This window comes from Manis pentadactyla, chromosome X (assembly GCF_030020395.1).
Source record: "Manis pentadactyla isolate mManPen7 chromosome X, mManPen7.hap1, whole genome shotgun sequence".
Classification (NCBI taxonomy): domain Eukaryota; kingdom Metazoa; phylum Chordata; class Mammalia; order Pholidota; family Manidae; genus Manis; species Manis pentadactyla.
In genome coordinates, this window is record NC_080038.1 from 117829289 (window position 1) to 117850761 (window position 21473).

At 37.2% G+C, this 21473-nt stretch overlaps 1 pseudogene; it reads right to left on the reverse strand.

The window, feature by feature from the left end:
• Positions 1-737: 737 nt before the first annotated feature.
• On the reverse strand, positions 738-834 carry LOC118925284 (U6 spliceosomal RNA; annotated as a pseudogene).
• Between the last annotated feature and the right edge of the window lie 20639 nt (positions 835-21473).

Consider the following 21473-nt stretch of genomic DNA (forward strand, 5'->3'; position numbering starts at 1 on the left):
AGCAGCGGTGGTATGTTTAAGGAACGCTCAATAGTTTCTCCTGTCACTGTCTTATCCAACCTGGTTCAGAGTTTTTGGGAGGGGTTGGTAAGCATGATGTTAGGAGTTCTGTGTCAATGACTGTTCAGGACTACTCTTCCAAGCACCCCAACTTTGGCACGGGTTATACTTATGCCTACATCTCAAACCTTCTCTGCTCTCTGTATTGACTATCTTCTATGTGTTCTCCAGCTTCTGGGTCTTTTCAGGCTAGGCTCCTACCTTGGTATCTGTGTTTAACTGCATCCAACTGAATCTACTTCACTCCCTAGTTTTCACCTTTTCTTCTATAGCTTGGTCTCAGAAACTTGTCTATTGATTTGCACTTGTAGTAAACCTTTGTGGGAGCTACTGGTAACACAGTTCAACAGTTTTGACCCCCAATGGGTGGGGATAGGTACCAGCCAGTCCTCAAAGCTGTAGGCCTTTCTCTATACTCACATATAGTCTATGTTCCTTTTCCTGAGTTCTCTCCTAGAGTTTATTTGATCTTTGAATCTGTGCTGAGATCCCAAAGTGTCTGTGTTTAAAAACATTGTCAGGTACTGTTTATATTTAGAAAATAGAATATCCATAAATTCTTCATCCTCAAGGGCACATTGGTATCATTTGATGAAAGGTGGGCTACTTCATACATTGCAAAAGATTTCTTCTCATCATCAACAAAGCTCTAAGTTCTCATAGAACATCATTTTTTTCAGAATATGGAATTCTTCGTGAATTTACATGTCATTCTTGCGCAGGGACCATGCTAATCTTCTCTGTATCAGAACATCAATTTTTAAACTATTAAAAGTTGTGATAAAGTTTTCCATTTGAACCATTTGAAAGTGTACCATTCAGTGACACTAAGTACATTCACAGTGCTGTGCAACCATCACCACCATCCATTTCCAGAACTTTTTCATCTCCCCAAACTGAAACTCTGCACCCATTAAACAAAATCTCCCCATTCTTCTGTGCCCCCATCCCCTGGCAATCACCATTTTACTTTCTGTCTTTATGAATTTGACTACTCTAGAGGCTTCATAAAAGTGAAATCATACAGTATTTGTCATTTTGTGACTGGCTTATTTCATTTAGCATATATCTTCAAGTTTCATCCATGTGGTAGCATGTGTCAGAATTTCCTTTTAAAGGTTGAGTAATCCGTTGTATATATATATATTTTACCTTATGTTTATCCATTTATCATTGAGAATTGTGAAAAACATTGCTTTGGACATGGGTATACAAATATCTTTATGAGTCCCTACTTTTAATTCTTTTGGGTATATATCCAGAAATGGAATTGTTAGATTATATGGTAATTCTATGTTTAAATTTTTGAGGGACAACCATACCATTTTCATAGCAGGTGTACCATATTTTATATTCCTACCAGATATGCACAAGGCTTCCAATGTCTCCACATTGTTACCAATACTTACTATTTTCTATTTTTTAAATAATAGCTATCCTAATGAGTATGCTTTTGATTTGCATTTCCCTAATGATTGGTGGCATGCTTAGTTGGCCACATGAATATCTTTGTAGAAATGTCTATTCAAGTGCTTTTCTCACTTTTTAACTGGGTTGTTTGTATTGTTGCTGTTGGATATTCAAACTTCGTAAAATTGTGACACTCTGTGTTCAAATGAAGCATTTCAGGAAATCTCAATATATAAAGCAGATTAGAACAAAGATGCCCCAGGTATAGGTGGAGAAGAGATGGAGCCTATCTCTCCACTCTTTATTTTCGTGGTAGTCCCTGAGAGGGCCCCTTGACATCCATGATGCTCTTTCTTTGCTCTTTTGAAAACCTGCTGCCCCTTGGCATTTAGAAAGGATATCCACACTTCAGAATATCTGAAGAGACATAGATATGCACAAAGAAAGACTTGCTTCTATGTTTTACCAGCTTCAAATACTGACTGTGACTAGAGAAATGCGGTACTTTTTACTGGAGCATGTTAGTGTTGTTTTCTCACTTAGTTTCTAAAGACAAACGTAACTATTGATTCTTCCACATATCAAGGGAAGCTCATAAATTATTGGGGAAATGTCAACAAAGATGAAGAAAATGACAGAAACTCTCCCAGATTTAGAGAAAGATATTATTTGCAAATTCATGTCCCCTAGTATCAGGCAATAAGAATTTGTGAGAGCAAATGAGCCAGTGATCATACTGCTATTTATCACTATTGCTCAATTCTGCTTTAGCCTTCAGACCTTGTTGAATCAGGAGAATTTTTAAAAGTGAGCATTTGTGGGGCTTAAAAGTATTTTGAGTTAGAAAATAAAGTTCTGAGTATTGTCCTATTATTCTGGGAGCTAACAGCTGTCCCTCAGCCAAGTGTTTAAGACTCACCCCCCTTTTGAGGTTCTTACTTCCTGCTTTGGGTGGCAACCTCCCAGGATTTTCATATTGTCTGTGCAGGGTCCCCCACCCGTTTCCCACTGGGATTCTGTATCCCCTGCCATCTTGAGAAACAAAGTGCCCTTCATACACACACCACTTCTATTTGTGGGCAAGTGGGAGGCCAATCAATAGCATGGTAGTTTTATTTGCCTTTTGTTCTTAACAATTGAGAAATTCAAAGGAATTTGAAGGTAGAGTCTAAAACGTAACCTTTTAAAATGGATAAAGTTAAGGGTGGAGGAAACAGCTTATATCTATCTATGAGCATGTGGGCTTTCTACAACTGTGCCTCTGTGTTAGAGAGACTTACCCCCTTGGCCACAGCCTATGTCTGTGCCACTAAAGGACCTTCTTACAGGGTCAGACCCCTATCACTCTTTGGCAGAAATCAGAGTAGAACACGACTCCTCTGTAGTCTTCCATATCTCAAGAAGAGGTGTGGGCAGAGCTATGCATGTGTGCTTCCTTGTCCCAAGCTCGTCAACCAGATAAATCATCCCTTAATTGTCCCCATTCCCACCCCCATAGGTATATCACAACACATGGAAAGAAATGTCTGCAATTGGAAAAAGAGTTTCCCCTAATATTCTCCAGTTAATTTTTCTCTTAATCCACTGAGTTTAACCACTGAGCTATCTGCATGAAGTGGGGAGCCAGTAGTTTATGAGGACAGTCCTGCTCTCATCTCGGTAAGGTTAGTTCCCCACGAGCAATCACTGGACTATTGATGGGCAGTGTAGATGGTAGTATACCCAGAAGGCTCTGAAATGTGTCCAAAGACTATAATAATTAAATAAACATCAAGATCATTCCCTATTCTATTTCCCTTTTCAAATTATGTCCAGCTACATTGTCTCAAGTTGTCTGTCAGAGGATATACAATGAGATGAAAGGACAGTATTAAGACGCTACAGTAATGATGTGCAACGGTAAGATGCCACACCTTTGAATGTAATCTGTCCTTATCACATTTCCAGGGGGATGTTAAAGTCCAAATATTAAATTCCCTTGCACTTTCTGATTGAAGTCTAGAGAAGTAAAAGTCCAAATTTCTTAAAATCCAAAGAACTTAAAGTTCAAAGTAAAGTTTTCTTGCCTGCATGAGTGAAAGTGTAAAGAAACTAAAGATCAAAGTACATCTGCCCTAGCTTCTTATTCGCTCAATCTTAACTAGGAAAGTTTTCAAGGCCTGTGCAAAGCTGGGGTTCTTCAGCAGCTTTAGCCTGTGCTGTTTCTTACTGGAATGGGTGGGTGTGGTCACTTCATGGCCCCAGAGTTTGTATTAGTTCAATGCTAAGCCTTCGATGTTTTATAGTTCCAAGAATTAATAGAACCTAGGTGATATGATATAATCACTGGTCCCTAATTCCCAATCAAGGAACAAACAAACAGGCTATAATAGTCACCTCATGGCTTACATTGATCCTTGATTCCTAGAATGCACCTCTTGTGCAATCCTTTCCTGTTGTGTGTGGGCTGGACCTAGTGTCTTGCTTCTAACCAATAGAATCTGTCAGAATGATGGGGTGTCACTTCAATCATTAGGTTACAGAAGACTGTGACTTCCTTTTTTGTAGCACTCTCTCCCACTCTGGTGCTTTTCACTTGCTTGAATTGTTGACATCAGCTGCTGTAGGCTAGAAAGAGGCCCATGTGGCAAGTAACTTACCAGTAAGGGATGGGACCTTCAGTGCAACAGTCTTTGAGGAACTGAATTCTGCCAACAGCTTGTCAAAGAGCTTGGAAGCAGGTCCTCCCCTAGTTAAGTTTTGAGATGATTGCAGCCCTGAGCGACACCTTGACTGCAGCCTGTGAAGAACCCTGACATGAAAGGTCTAGCTGCACCAGATTCCTGACCTACAGAAACTGTGAGATAATTAATGTTTTTGTTTTAAACTACTAAGTTTGGAGACAATTTGTTAAGCTGAGCCAGACAAACTATTATGAAGGCCAACCCACAGTCCCAAGGGCAGACATCCCTGGCACTGTTACATTATCCATATGCAGTACTCAGAGGGCTGTGGATTGTGGCAGAATCTCAATATTATCTAAAGGGAAAAAAGGTCGATGGAAGAAACTTTGACGTGAGCCTTGCCATGGTTGCCAGATTATCTAAGTATCTGGAGAGGATATACTATAAACTTCAATTCAGTTTGGAGAAATTTCTCACCAGAAGGTTAATTTTGGCCTTGTTTATTTAAAAGCTAATTGCATAATTATAAAAACCAGACTCTTGACCCAATGTAAGCCTCTTAAAGACTGCCAAGTTTAAAATGTCTTGTTCTATGTACTGAAGTCTAAGGCCTATAATAATGTGCCATGGCTCCACCCAGAGATCCTCTTTGTGTTAGTTGAGTCTGCTAATTCTAGTTCTTATATGTTTCTCCATGTTCTTGGTCCAATGCATCAGGTGTTTGGATTAGAGGAAGTCCAATAAATAACACCTTGAATTCTGAACTGACAGGTATTTAAGAAAAAAGAGCAAGGTAGATGGGAAATGAAAATCACTCCTTTATTCCCAGTTAAGTTGATATTAAAAAATGAAGCTTATATCTGTGGATTAGTGGGCTTCCTAATACTGCATCCCAGACGTCACCCACCTAGAGTCAGCGCTAGAGCAAGAGTAAGTGAAGGGGCTGGGTCAGTGGGACAGGCTTTTTCTGACCACCTAGGTGAGTTCCATCTTCCTGGGAGGAAGTAAGGAAGTGCAGTCATGGAAAGCAAGATCAGGAGTGAGGAATGTATTCTCTGTTTTTTGTAGTTCTCCCAAAGGGCTGATTAAAACCCTACCATGGTATTACTGCGTAGTTATCATTCAGGGTCCTTCAGGCGCTGGTGTAAAGTCAGATGAAATTCTGTGGTGTGTAGGTATAGGGAAAGCCAATAGGGCTGGCTCTGGGCAAAATTGTATAGTTGATAATGTGATTTTTATGTTCTATGACAAGTCCTTTCAGTACCTGCGCTACCTTCATCAGCCCCCAAACACAAGAAGCCGGAACTCTTTCAGACCTATATTCCACTGGTGATCCTTTATAAAGACCAGGCCCCCTTCCTAATAAACTACTATATGCATATCTTTTGGGGGGCAATAACTTTTAACTAGAACCTCTGTGTTTGTTTTACTTTAAAGAAAGGAATTAAAAAAATTAAATTGGAATATAGTTGATATACACTATTACAGTAATAGTGATTTGACAACATAGTGATTCCACAATAATATACATGACTAAATACTCATCACAATAAGTGTAGTTGCTGTCACCATGCAAAGTTATACAGTATTATTGACTATAGTCCCTGTGTTGCACGTTCATCCCCGTGACTAATTTATTTTGTGATTGGATGTTTGTACCTCTTTATCCCTTTCACCTATGTCACCCTCCCCTATGGCAACTGCCATTCTGTTCCCTGTGGTTATGAGTCTCTTTGTTTTTTGCTTCTTTTGCATTTTAGAATCCATGTATAAGTAAAATCATATGTTATTTGTCTTTCTCTGACTTATTTCATTTAGAACAATGCCCTCAACGTCCATTCATGTTGTCACAAATGGCAAGATTTCATTATTTTCTATGGCTGAGTAATATTCCCTTGCATATATGTACCATATCTTCTTTATCAATTCATCTATTGATGTACACTTAGGCTGCTTCCATTTCTTGGCTATCTCAGAAGTGGAATTACTGGGTTGTATGGTATTTCTGTTTTTAGTTTCTTGAGAAACCTCCATACTGCTTTCCGTAGTGGCTGCACCAATTAGCATTCTGACCAACAGTGTACGAGGGTTCCCTTTTTGTCCATGTCCTTGCCAACACGTGTTATTTCTTGTTTTGTTGAATGATTTTGATACTATATGGCAAACTGATGAAGATTTATAAGTATAGACAGCCACCTTCAAGTGAGACTGGTTCTGGTTTGTACTTAAAAATTTCTGGATTAGTTGTCCTATTGCCTGACATAGTACCTTTGACTTCTAAAGCAGGCCTAGCCAGGAGCCCTGAAAAGTTCCATTTTCTTGCATTGTCCCAAAGGTTGCATCATCCCACAGACCAGAGGGTTCAGATTTGGGTTCTTGGGGAAGTTACCAAGGATGTCAAATCCTCTTGAAAGGCATTATAAATATATATTGAGGAGTAGGTTGACATTCTGCATTGTCAGTTTCACTTGGATGAACACATGGCACAGCCCTTTTGTCTTATGCCAAAAAAAGGTTTACCAGTATCTGATGAAATGTAAAAATTCACAGCAGCCAGATATCCTAGCCAGGATCTTCTGCTCTGCTGGAAAAGATCAACTTACATCTAAAAGATGTTATCACTCCTTATGGGCCACCAGGGTGTTCATAAATAACCATGGCAAATCAAATATTCTCAGGAAGAGAAGGTTCTGGCTGATTTTGTTTTATGTTCAGCCTTTTTATGTTTATCAGTTATGAGACATGCACAGGAATTTTTGTATATTTCTGACATCACCTGTGCTTTGTTCTCATGTATTATTTGTTATCAATGCATTTGACTGCTGCACATTTACCCTTGGCCCCAGTGTGACAGAACATTATGATCTTTTACTCATCTTACCTGGTGTCCAGATAGATGTGCTTTATTGTGTGTGTTTGTGTTGGGGGATAGAGGGCTAGGGTACAGGGAGGCAGGGAACTAGGGAGTTTGGAATGGCAAAGGTTTGGTTTTGTTCTTTGGGTTTTTTTCAAGTTAACATTTTCAAAAAGCTTGGCTTGAAAGTTAATTCTGAAATACCTGGAAAAACTCATTCTTCCTTCTTTTTCTTTTTACATTTGGAGGCAAACACAACCAGTCAGGCCTGGATCTACACCAGATAGAATAAGGGTCTGCCTACAGAATGTGGGTAGACCCAAAATAAAACTAGTCCCCAAATCTCTTTCTTTAGGGTATAGCACTTTTGTTTTTGTTATTTTTTGGGACAAGTATTTAAAATATATTGTTAATATGCATATATGTTATGTAGTGGGGGTGACACATTAAATTATCATCAGCAGATCAGGATATGAATGGACAGCTTAAGCAAGCAGATAGGGCCTTGAGGAGAAATGGAATAAATGTTTTGATGGGGAGTGGCAAGGGAATGATCTGGAAACTATAATTATAATTAGTACTATAACTGAAATTACTATTATCCCCATCACACCATCATAGCTTATTGGATGACTATGTGCCTGGTATTTTACAGACTTTGCTTCATTTCCTGCAACAAGCCTATGAAGTGGATACCCAATTATCTCAGTTTTATAGTTGAGGAAACTGAGGCCCAGAGAAAGGCAAAGTTACTTGCGTAGTGTTTCTCAGATGGAACGTGTAAACTCAGGGTTCTAACTCAAGTCAAGCAGGAGGCAAGTACTACCATAGGAGACAATCTGGTCAGTAAGTATGGAGCAAATGTTGTCTTCTGAAACATTTTGCTTAGATATGGCTCAGCTTCTAGACATGGGTGGGAAGAACATGAACAAGCTAAAGAACTCAAATACTATGAAAGTCTCACTAATTTGGTTGAGGGGGCCTCAGGATTCACAGAGCCCAGCTTGGGCACCTACACTAGAAAACCTTGTCAATCAAGGGAAAACACAAGTTTGATGATGCAAATTCAGAACTTCACTGTAAGGGTCTTAAATCCAAGCTGTAGCAGCTCCCTACTTTGTAATAAATTAATTTAGATTGCTCACTAGCTGTGCAGTTTGGGGGTGTACCATTTTACTTCTTAATTTTGTTTTTCGTCATCTGTAAAATGGCATTAGTAATACCTTGCTGAATTGTTGAAATTCTCAATGAGTGTGAAAGTCTTTTGAAAACTGTGTCAGATGACACACAGATATTCGGATTTGAAGAGATGGGTCACAATAGAAACCTCATTTCCTGATCAGAGATGTACTTTGTTGCTTGAATTCAGTGAGTGACACTGAGGACCAAGGAAGAAAAGCAGACCAGTGGTTTTCACAGCTCTCACTGCTCTGTTTGGTTCGTGCAGTCTTTTTATCCTATCAAGTGTATGTAGACTGGCTTGAGTTTAGTTTGTGATGGCTGCACTGTTCCTCTGGAACATGCAGGCATTATGAGTGGTTAATGAAACTGCGGTGGCATTATGCTTTCAATGAAGATCATTCGTAATATGCTCTGACACTAGTAGATGGAGGATATCAGGGTCCTGTATACCAGAGATAGGGAGAAACTATGGCTGACTCTTATAAGCTGGGGCTCTAAGAGAAATTTCTAACTGTCCAATGACTCTATAGAGCATGTTCATTTCATTTCTACACTGTGCTGAGTAAGTGTACACTTCTCAGTGCTGGCTCTGGGAAAATTTGGGAAGTCATTAAATTTGTCTTTGGCAACTCTAGCCTTTTAATAATAATCAATGCCATTTTTAAACACTTGTCATGTGCCGAGAACTATGTTATGGGCTTTACAAGGGCATCTTTAATCACATTTAATACTTTGTTATAAGTCTTGGGCTGTTTTTTTATGGAGTGTTTCCTATGTGTTCTGTAGTATGCAGTGTACTTTCTGCACATTATCTTATTTAATCTTAAGACTAAATTTATGAGGTGGGTTTTATAGAGAAAGAAACTAAGACCCAGTGGAATGAAATGATTTGCTTAAGACTACACATGTAAAAGTAGTAGAATTGGAATGTGAAATCTGGCTTTCAAGAAAGGAGATGAGTCTTATTTACACTAAGATGTAGTGTTAGGTTTAGGAAGATGGGGAGAAGAGAGAAATGTCTGGCTCAGGTGGAATATTTTTTTCATCTATTCATTCATTCAGCTCATTCAGGTCAAAACTCTTAGAATCATCCTTGAATTTCACACCCATGTCCAGCCTGTCAGCATCCTTCAAAATATAGTATATTCATAAGCAACCCCTTCTTTCCACCTCTACTGCTGCTACCTTAGTCCAGGCTATCATTGCCTTTCATATGGATGACTGCACCATCTCCCTTTTGTTCCTGCTCTCTATGGCAGACATCACTAGCTGTCCACCAAAACCCATTTGACTCTATGGACCTGAACCGCTCACATAAGGACTATTACATACGAGAGAAATAAATTCCTTTGTTCCTTATGCTGTTGTAAGGTTGAGTCTCTTTGTTACAGTAGCCTAGCTTTACCCTAAAACAATCCGTACAATCTGTTCTTTACATGGCAGCCAGAGTAAACCACATAACAACATAAATAATTTCATTTTGTTTGTCTGCTTAAAACTCTCCAGTGGCTACCTATTTCTCAGAGTACAAAAGCCAATGTCTTTAGAATGGCCTGTAAAGTCCAACAGGACTAGTTCATATTCCCACACCTATATTATCTATCTGACTTTTCTCTAATCATTTTCCCACTGGCCCATTCACTGGCCTATCTTCTATTCTTGAACATGTCAAGCACACTACCACCACAGGGTCTTTGCCCATATTGTTCCTTCCGCCTGGGAAATTCTTCCCAGATATCTGCATGGCTCATTTCCTCACTTCATTAAGGACTTGGCTCAAGTATTACCTCTATAGAAAGGCCTTTCTGGACATAGGAAATAGCACTCCCATCACTAACTAACCCTGGCTTTAGTTTTCTTCATAGCACTTATCACAAGTTGTCACATGTATTTGTTTATTATCTGCCTCCTTCATTTAGAGTGTGTACTCCATGAAAAAAGGGAATTTCCTTCATTGCTATATCCCTAGTGTCACAAACAGTGCCTAAACCACAGTAAGTGTGCAATAAATTGTTGAATCAATAACCTTATTTGTTAATCTTCCAAAATCCACTAAGTCAGTGATTCTCAGACTTCAGCATACATAGGAATCATCTGAGGTTCCTGTTAAAATGCTAACTCCTGGGGCCATGCCCATTCAGATGTTGGTTCAGCTGATCTGGAGTGGGTCCCACGATTTTGCTTTTTTCTTAAACATACACTCAGCCCCTATAATTTTGATACAGGTGGTAAGGTGACACATCTTTGAGAAACACTCTACTAGACTGTGAGCTCCATGAAGGCTTTCTGAATAGTATATCCACTGCACAGTGCCTCACACATGCTAGATGCTCAATGCATACCTTATAAATGGATCACTAAACAAGTATTTATTGCAGTTTCTTAAGTTCCAGGCACTCTGCTAAATGCTGAAGCTACCCTAGTGGAAGCACCTTAATCCTTAAACCCATTTGCCCAACAATCCACATCCCTTAGACCTGGCAGTCCACTCAGTCTGTTACAATGTAGACTAAGCTGTTCTTTAGGTCAGTGCTTGTTAAACTTTAATGCTCACGTGAATCACCTGTGTATCTTATTAAAATGCAAATTATGATTTAGTGGGCTGGGGATGGGCCTGGAAGTCTGCATTTCTTACAGACTCCCAAGTGATGCTGATACTCCCCAGACCCTCGACCTCACTTGGAGTAACATAGCTTTAAGCTAAAAAAGGGTAGTGGATATAGCTAGCCAGGTGAATAGTATTTACTTGGGGCTACTTGCTACTCTGCTGCAGAGAAATTTCCTTGCTTGAGGCGCAGTGGTAGCTGTTTAATTTTCAAGCTCTACCAACAACCATACATGTTTTAATTAGAAAAAGACCCCAAATTAATTAAGATAGATGTCTCTGCAACTATAAAATTCATGGATGCAAATTTTGTTGTTGTTTTTCTGAGGGGGGATGGAATAATGTTCCTGTCTTTTTTTAAATTAAAAATGAGACAAAGGAGGTTTGGGAGGCAACAGACAGATGCCTGAAAGTGCTACAAGGAACTTGGATAAAGAACTTTTGTCTCCTGCTGTGGATAAAATGAGAGTTCCTGTGGCCAGGATTCTTATACCTGGCCTTGGTTGACTAGTTTACTGCACCTTTGGGCAATTTGACTCAATACAAAGAGCTCCGCCCAGTGCTCTGGGTGGACACGGTGGCACAGCTGCAAGGCTGCTGGAGAGCAGAGCAGAGGCTGGAGTGGTGGCAGCACCGAGGACAGAGGCCCAGAGGACGGTTGTGCAGGACGACTGTGCAGAGAGGCCCAGAGGACGGCTATGTGGGATGACTGTGCAGAGAGGCCCAGAGGATGGCTGTGTGGACAGAGGGGCCCAGAGGACGGCTGTGAGGACAGAGTGGCCCAGAGGCAAAAACCAGCTTGCTGCATGCAGACTCGCTCTGAGTGAAAGGGATTCTAGTAACTGACCTGCCACCTGGAAATAAAGTTGGGTATAACCTTTTCACCCCAAGAATGTTTTGCTGTCAATTTCTTTGGTCACATTGAATCCATAGTGAACTTGCCTGGGGCTGAAACCCATTAGCAAGACACCTGCAGACTGTGGTGGCTTAACCAGCAGACATTTATTTCTCACATTTCTAGAGGCTGGGAAGTCCAAGATCAAGGTGTCTGTCAGCAAGATAGGTTTCATTCTGAGACCTCTTCTCTTGGCTTGTAGGTGGCAGCCTTCTCACTATGTGAGATACACACAGTGTATCTCATACAGCATACTCTTCTTAGTGTATGTTCGGGGAGGGGCTGGAAGAGAGAAGCCCAAGCTCTTTGGTGTCTCTTCTTATAAGGACATTAATCCTATCCAATCAGGGCCCCAACCTTACAACCTCATTTATGAATTAGTTCCTTAACGCCGCCCCGCACCATCCTCGAGTATAGCCACACTTGGGGTTAAGGGCTTCAATATAGGAATTTTGGGGCAGAAACAAACATTCAGTTCATAAAGTGAACAAGACCTGGTCACTGTAGATCTCTGAATTCAAGCCACCTGTGTGGGGTAATTTGGTGGGGAGGATAATGCCTTCCTAGCCTTTCCTGGCCATTCAAGAGACCTAAAATTGCCATTGTCACTTAATTCTTTTGCTTTAATGCATTTAGATTCAAGAAGTTCCCTATGACAATTGAAATGTTGGAAATTAGGAAAACAGTAATTAGTTAATCATCATGAACATCTTACAGCAGGGACTTTAAACTCTAGGGCTTCTTATTTAGGCTTCAGGGGATCCTTGAAGTCCCCCAGATTTAATGAAATATTTACGTATATACATAGGTATGTATTGTCTATGAATTAGTTTTTTCCTAGGGAGAGAGTCCATAGCTTATATAGAATTCCCAGATGGATTGTGCGATTCCCCAAAGGCTAAGAATCTCCTTAGAGCTTAGGAGGGAATTTTGAATGGAAGGGGAGAAATGTACACCATCTTATTAAAGTTCATTTTGTTTTAGAAGTCCAAGATTGTGTCTTCCTTGAGTGAAGGTGGTATTCACCTGTGTATCACTGATGCCCAGCACAGTGTCTATCACAGAAAAAGTATTCAATACATTGCTCTGAAATAAGGAATGAAACCAGGCCACTAGGATACCTGGGAAATGGGTAAGGTGGGAGCTCAAGGAAGAGTAGGCATTGAAGCACAGGGCTCTTGGTATCTAGGTCACAACCTACACAGGCATGGACAGAGAAGACGGGGGTGTGAGGATATCCTGAGGAAACTTCAGTTAATTGATGCTTTTTCCAGGGCTCAACTCCATATACACATACTCTGTCGTGGGGTTATTCTTGATGGGAGGTAAAATCCAAGTCTTACATCTCAGCTCTTCTTGTTTCCTAGTTAAGACATGCTGTTCAATCAATAAAAATGAATAATTTAAATTCAATATCCCTCTGTCACTATCAATAGTATTTTTGTGAGTGATGTAGCACTATGGTAATTCAATTTGTTAGTTACTGCCACACTTTCACATGACAGTCTGCTGAAGTTGTAAACTTAATTTACTCTGGGCACTTGACACAAGTAACATCAATGGGTTTTACCATTAAAAGTATTGATTTCCTCGGTGAAAAAATCTCCTCTGTATTTGTGTTTATTAAATAAGTAGGTACCTGTCTGGTTAAGGAAAGTTTTTTTAAGCGAAGGAAGCTATGCATTTGGTTTTAAGTAGAACTTTGTTGAACAAATTAGATTCAGAACTTTAGGTTTGGGAGAGACGTGGGGTGTTGTGTTGTCCTGTCTGTTTGCCCTCTCCCAGGGACAGCTGTTTATCATTGAGGGCCCAGAGTCCACTGCTGGATAGTTCTTACAGTTAAAGTTCTCCACAGTGGAGATAAAACTTTCTGCAGCTTTAACTAATTATTTTCTTTCCTGAGTGATACACTGTAAATCTATCCACCAGCTGCTTGCCGGTCCTTTCATGCATTTTAAGGCTATTTGCATGTATATCCAAGATTTTTCTTGTCCAGGTTAAACTTTTCTGGTACTTTCAATGGCTTTTCATTTGACAGGGTTTCTAGATCACCTCACAATTGTGGTCATTCTCCTCTGGCTGTATTATAGTTGTTGATCTCTCTTAATTTAACATGTGGCATCCAAGACCAAACACAGCACTCTAGATGAGATCTAAAGGGATTGAACTTCACTTAGAACTCTTTAAGTTATGCTTGCAAAGTATTGTCCCACTCCGTAAAAGTAAAATTAATAAACTATATATTTTACTTCTGTCATTTTATTGTTTGCCTCCCTTTAATGAGAGACTTAAGTTAAATATATCTGCATGGCTCATTTTTCCACAGTGAATAATTTACATGTAAGAACAATAACCAACGTAAATGGAACAAGTGAAAAATATGGATCCACTAAAAATCATATAATGAATAACTAAGAGCAGAGCCCCCTTGATATAAACTCTCATTAAATTTTTTCTCTTTTTCATAGGAAACACTTATTACAACTCTAATTAATTATGTCTTTAAGTATCTGGGCATCCTGAGGTGCATAGATTAATTGGGGGGAACTGGCAATTTTAATAAGCTTTTTTTTCCATTGTACTATTAAAAAAAAGTCTTTCATAATGGAAAACTTCAAACATTTACCAAAATAGAAGACACTATAATGAACTCCCATGAACCCAACACCCAGGTTCAACAAATAATCAGTTCACAGCCAATCTTATTTGATCTGTATAATCCCGCTGTCCTACCCAGGATTAATTTGAAGCAAGTCAAAGACATCATATCATCCCATCTTAAATATTTCAGTGTATATTTCTAAAAGATATGAGCTCTTACAAAAATTATATTCTCAGTCCCATTACCACGCCTAAAAACTTAACAGCTATCATAAAATAACATGGCCAGTGTACAAACTTCCTTGATTACCTTATAAATTATTTTTTACAGTTTTTTGGTAAAGATCCAAATCAGGTCCATACATTGCACTTGTTTAATATGTTTATTAAGTCTCACTTGATATTTAGGTCTCTCTCTCACTTACAACTTATGTATTCAAGAAACCAGGTCACTTGTTCTGTAGTTTCCTTGTCTGGATTTTGCTGATTGTATCCTAGTAATATTGCTTAAAATATTTCTCTGTCCTCTGTTTCTGATAAATTGGTAGTTAGATGATACTTGATCAAATTCAGGTTTGATCTTTTCACAAGAATACCTCATAAATGGGGTTATGTACTTCCATCACGATATATACTTCTTTTTGTGATTGTCAGCAGCCACTGATACTCATTGCCTACATCTCTAGGAGTTGTGAAATACTAATATCCTAGTACTATCATTCCTTCTTCATTTAGTAGTTGGAGTACTTCCATAATGACAAACTTCCCCTCATTAACTATTTAGCTTTAATGAAGTAGACAGCATATAAAAAGGGCAAGCTGAATTCTTCATTCTTTTATTCACCAGTTTTCAAAATAATGAGTTAGTTCACTAGCATTCATTAGCATTGAGTTGTTTTACTATTGTTATGAATTCGTATTTTTAAATAAATTTTTATGTGTTTCAATCCATTGTGGTTATCATTTGTAATGATGATGAAGTTGTTCCCGCTTTGGCCAGTGTCTCTTCACATCGGCTCAAGTCCTTTGACATGACCCTGTCTGTTTTTGGTGGCTTCCTTGTTTTCTGGTACAACAAGATGATCCGGTCTCAAGTTGAACATTTCCTTTCCCAGACCCAGAATCTGTAATTTCCCCAAGGATCCTTGGTTCCTTTTAGTGGGAAATGGTGTTTAGAAATGGCAATCTGAGTTCTTAGGTTCCTCATGGCTGTTGGGTCAGTCAGAGTTTCTAGGCTTTTGTAGTGAATCAAACTAGAAAATAATTTTTTAAATGTAAAATACATCATGAGTTTATAGGATATTTCTAACTGAAATTCAGAACAGCAAGGTTTTACTTCACATCATCAATCTCTTTTTCTTCATGCCCCAAATTCTGCTTCTTAACAACACCAACAAAAGTATTTATTTTCTTTATCCTTTAATGACATCAAACTATCACCAGTATAATAAGACTGCTGAAAACAGTTTAAGATTTTAAAAAATTAACTCAGTCTTTAAGAGATATCTGACTAGGAATGGAGAGTGAAGTTACTATATTTTAAAATCACTAGGAATAGTTCCTCTATGGATTATTATAGCACCAACTCTACATGCAGGTTCATTTTTTTCAATTTTATTTTATTTTATAGTTATTGCTTTAAAAATTTTTTATTGAAGTATAATTGACATACAATATCATATTGGTTTTGGGTGTACAACATAGTGATTTGACAATTATATATATTATGAAATGCTCACCACTGTAAGTGTAGTTACCCTCTGTCACCATACAAAGTACAATACTATTGACTGTATTTAATTTTATGATTATGTGCAATATTACAAAGGTCCAGAGTCACAAATCTAAAAAACAAGATATGTTTAGAAAAGTCTAACTTCTATCCCTGTTCCCTCTACTGTTTTCCCTCTTTCCCCCATAGATAACCATTTCAAAAGTAATTTAAAAAAATAGACATTTATTAAAGTATAATTTACATAGAGAAAACAGAACAAATCATTGGCATATAGTTCAGTGAATTATCAGGAAGTGAAAACATCATGATACCACCATCCATTCATTTAAGAAATAGGAAGCCCTCCTACATCAGAAGGCCTCCCCATGTATTCCTCTCTATCACTACTCCTTTCTTCCTCTCCAAAGGAAGTAGTATCCTGACTTCTAAAATTATTAATTAATTGCCTTGTTTTTTTCAATTTCATATGAGTGGAATCATATGTTATGTATTCTTTTGGGTATGGCTTTTCTCATTCAATATTATATTTGTGAGATTCAATCATGGTGTTTCATGAAACAGTCATTTGTTCATTTTCATCACTGTATAGTAGTCTATAATTTACCCATAGTAATGTTGATGGACATCTGGGTTGTTTCCAGTTTTTGGTAATTAAAATTCATGGTTCTAGGGACATTCTTGCAAATATATTTTGTTTCTGTTGTGTATACACTTAGAAGTAGAATTTCTTAGTGATGAGAATATGCATATGTTCAAATTTAGTACAAACTGTAACTTTTCCAAAGAAGTTAAACCAATGTAGATTTCCACCAGTAGGGTATGAGAGTTCTCTTGATTCATGTCCCATCCAGGAACAAGGTATATCTCTCCAATTATTTGGGTATTCTTTTGTGTCCTTTGGTAAAGTTAAGGTTTCTACATATGGGTCTTAAATAATTATAGTTAAACTTATTCCTCTGTATTTAAAGTATGTGTGTATGTGTGTGTGTGTGTGTGTGTGTGTATGTGTGTCTGGGGGGGTATCCCTTTTCTCATTTATTTTCATCATATATTCTTATTTGAAGTGGAAATATTGAATTTTGCATATTAGGTTTGTAGCTGACTACCACAATGAAGTTCCTAGTTCTCATAGTTTTATAATTGTCTCTCATATTTCATGGGTATATGTCTTGGTTGCATGGGTATATCATCTGCAAATAATGACATTAAATTTCATTTTCAACATTTCAACCTATTTTGCTTTGTCTTATAGTGTTAGCTAAGACTTCTAGGACAATTTAAATAAAAAGGGCATTTATGGGCATCCTTACATTTTAAAATCCAGTGCTGTACTCATTGTTGGTTTTAGATGAATAATCTTCATATTAAGGAAGTTCTCTTCTATTTCTAGATTGCTTAGAGTTTAGCAAATGAGTTTGCTAAATATCATAATTATGACATATACTTCACAAACTATAAAATTCACCCCTTTAAAGTCTACAATTCAGTAATTTTTAATATATCACAGATTTGTACAACCATCAATACTATCTAATCTCTGAACACTTTAGTCACTGACAAAGAACTCCTATATCATCAATAATCACTCCCATTCCCCCTTCAGCCCCAGGCAACCACTAATTTACTTTCTGTCTGTTTGGATTTGCTTATTTTAAGAATTTCTTATAAATGGAATCATGCAATGTTTCTTTTTGTGACTAGCTAATTTCACTGAGCATAATATTTTCAAGGTTTATCCATGTTGTAGCACATATCAGTATGTCATTCCTTTGCATTGCCAAATAATGCATTGTAGGACATACCACATTTTGTTTATCCAATCATCAGGTGATAGAAATTTGGGTTGTTTCCATTTCTTGGCCATTATGAGAAATGCTGCTATGAACATTCACGTATAGGTTTTTGTGTGGATATAGGTTCTCAATTCTCTTAAGTATACACCTATGAGTAGAATTGCTTAGTCATATGGTTATGTCTATGTTTAACATTTGAGGAAATGTCAAGCTGTTTTTCAAAGTGGCTGTACCATTTTACATTTCAAAGAGAAATTTGTCGTTCCCAGTTACTTCACATCCTTTTCAACACTTACTGTCTTTTTTATATTAGCAATTGTGGTTTCTACCGGCATTTATTAATGGCCAGTGATTCTGAGTATCTTTATATGTGCCTAGTGGCTATTTGTATATCTTTTTTGGAGAAAGGTCTATTTAGGTCGTTGGGTCATTAAAACATTTCTATCTTTTTATTATTGAGTTGAATGAGTCCTTTACATATTCTGGATGCAAGTCCTTTAACAGACATGATTTATCAATATTTTCCCCCATTTTGTGGTTTGTCACTTTATTTTATCGATGGTTCTCTTTGAAGCACAAAGGTTTTACATATTGATGAAGTCAAATTTGTCTGTTTTTATTTGGTTTCTTGTGCTTCTGGTGTCATATCTAAGAAACAATCACTAATCCAAGGTCATGATGACTTAGTCCAATGCTTTCTCGTAAGAATTTTGAGGTTTTAGGCCTTATATTTAGATATTTAATCTATTTTGAGTTCACATTTGTATATGGTGTTAGGTAGGGGAATAACTCCATACTTTTGTACCTGGCACCATTTGTTGAAAATACTATTTTTTCCTGATCAGGTAGTCTTGGCACTGTTGTCAAAAATGAATTGACTATAATGTATGTTTTTTTTCTAGACTTTCAATTTCATTCCTTTGATCCATATGTCCATCTTTATGTCAGTGCTACAGTATCTAGATTACTGTAGCTTTGTAGTATGTTTTGAAACTAGGAAGTATGAGTCTAACTCAGTTCTTTATAAACATTATTTTGGTTACACGGAGTCCATTGCATGTGCATATGAATGTTATCAGCTTGTCAATTTCTGGAAAGAAATTGGCTGGGAATTGCTATGGGTCATGTTGAATCTGTTGATCAGTTTGGTGAATATTGTCATCTTAACAATATTGTCTTCCAATTCAAGAACATGAAATGCCTTTCCATTCATCTAGGTCTTCTTTAATTTCTTTCAATAATGATTTGTAGTTTTCAGTGTACAAGACTTGCATATCTTTTGTTAGATGGATTCCTAAGTATTTTTATGCTATTGTAAAATAAATGGAATTGTTTTCTTAATTTTATTTTGTATTTTTTACTGCTAGTGTATAGCAACAATAATGATTTCTATTTTGAGCTTAACTTGTGAAACCTTGATCAAATTGTTTATTGTTCTTATGTATTTTGTGTGAATCCCCCGAGATTTTTCTCTATGTAGTATTATATCATTTGTGACTAAAAGTTAGTTTAATTCTTCCTTTCCAATCTGGATGCCATTTTTCTTGCTTAGCATTTTAGCTCCAATAGAATGTGTAATAGGAGAGGCAAGAGCAGACATCCTCATCTTGTTCCTACTCTGAAGGATAATGCTTTCAATTTTTCACCATTTAGTATGATGTTAGTTGTGGGTTTATCAGAGATGCTGTTTATTATTTTGAGAAAGTTTCCTTCCATATATAGTTTGCTGAGCTTTTAAAAAGTTTTTGTGAAAAGATATTGGAATTTATGAAATTCTTTATCTGCATCTATTGAGATGATCATGGTTTTTTTGCCGTTCATCCATTAATATGGCACATTACATTGATTGCTTTTAATATGTTGAATTAACTTCACACTCCTGAGATAAATCATTCTTGGCCATGGTATATAATCCTTTTCATATGTTTCTGGCCTCCATATTCACAGGGATGTTAGTTTGTAATTTTCTTTTCTCATGACGTCTTTGTTTGGATTTTGATATTTGGTTAATATTGACCTTATACAGGGAGTTGAGAAATGTTTTCCTTCCTGTTTTTGGAAAAATTTTTGAAGCATTGCTGATAATTCTTTTTAAAATGTATGGTAGAATTCACCAATGAAACCATGTGTTCTTGGGTTTTTCTCTGTAGGAAGTTGCTTTGATGACTAATTCAATCTACTTAAAGGACCCCCAAATAGCCAAAACAATACTGAGAAAGATGAACAGAGCTGGAGGTACTACAATTACTGATTTCAAATGTTATAAAGCTATAATAATAATCAGAACAGTATAGTACTGTCATAAAAACAGACAGACAAATAGAACAGAATTGAGAGCCTAGAAATAAACTCACACATATATGTCAACTAATATTTGACAAGGGAACCAAGAATACTCATTAAGGAAAGGATAATCTCTTCAATAAGTGATATTGGGAGAACCAGATATTTACATGCAAAAGAATAAAATAGAAACCCTATCTTACACCGCTTACAAAAATTAAGTTGAAATGGATTAAAGGTTTACTCTAAGACCTGAAACTAAAGCTATTAGGAGAAAACATAGGAATTGGTCTTGGCAATGATATTTTGGATATGACACCAAAAGTGCATGCAACAAAACCAAAAATAAACAAATGGGACTATATAGTACTAAAAGCTTCTGCACAGCAAAAAAAAAGAAACAAGGAAAGAAAGAAAGAATAAAAATTCATCAGAATGAAAAGGCAACCTATGGAATGGGAGAAAATACTTGTGAACTATCTGATCTGTGGTCAATATCTAAAACATAAAAGGAACTAATACAACTCAACAGCAAAAATTAAACAATCCTATTAAGAAGTGGGCAAGATTTGAACAGACAATTTTCCAAAGAAGACATATAGAAGGTCAACAGGTACATGAAAAGATGCTTAATATCACTCACTAATCAGGGAAATGCAAATCACAAGTACAATGGGATATCACCCCACATCTGTTAGAATGACTATAATCAAAAAGACAAGAGAACAAATATTGGTAAGGCTGTGAAGAAAAGGGAAACCTTGTGTACTGTTAGTGAGAATGTAAATTGGCATAGCCACTATGGAAAACACTATTCAAGTTCCTTTAAAAATGAAAACTACAGCTACCACATGATCTAGAAATCTCACTTCTGGGTATATATCTGAAAGAAATGAAATCATTATCTCAAAGAGATCTCTGTGCTCCCATGTTCATTGAAGCATCATTTACAATAGCCAAAACATGGAAACAGCCTAAGTGGCCATCAATGGATGAATTGATAAAAAAAATGTGGTATGTATGTACATATTCCATTATACACAATGGACTATTATTCAGCCATAAGAAGAAGGAAATCCTGCCATTACTAAAACATGGATGGCCCTTGAGAGCATTATGCTAAGTGAAATAAGTCAGACAGAGAAAGATAAAAACTGTATGTTCTCATTTATATGTAGAATCCAAAAAAGCCAAGCTCGCAGACATAAAGAGTAGAATGGTGGTTGCCAGCAGCTGAGAAGTAAGGGAAATGGGGAGATGTTGGTCAAAAGGTACAAACTTCTAGCTATGTGTTGAATATGTTCTGTGAGGAGATTGCTGTGTTAACCAACCTTATTGTGGTTATATATCTTGCAATATATATGTGTATCAAACATCATGTTGTATACCTTA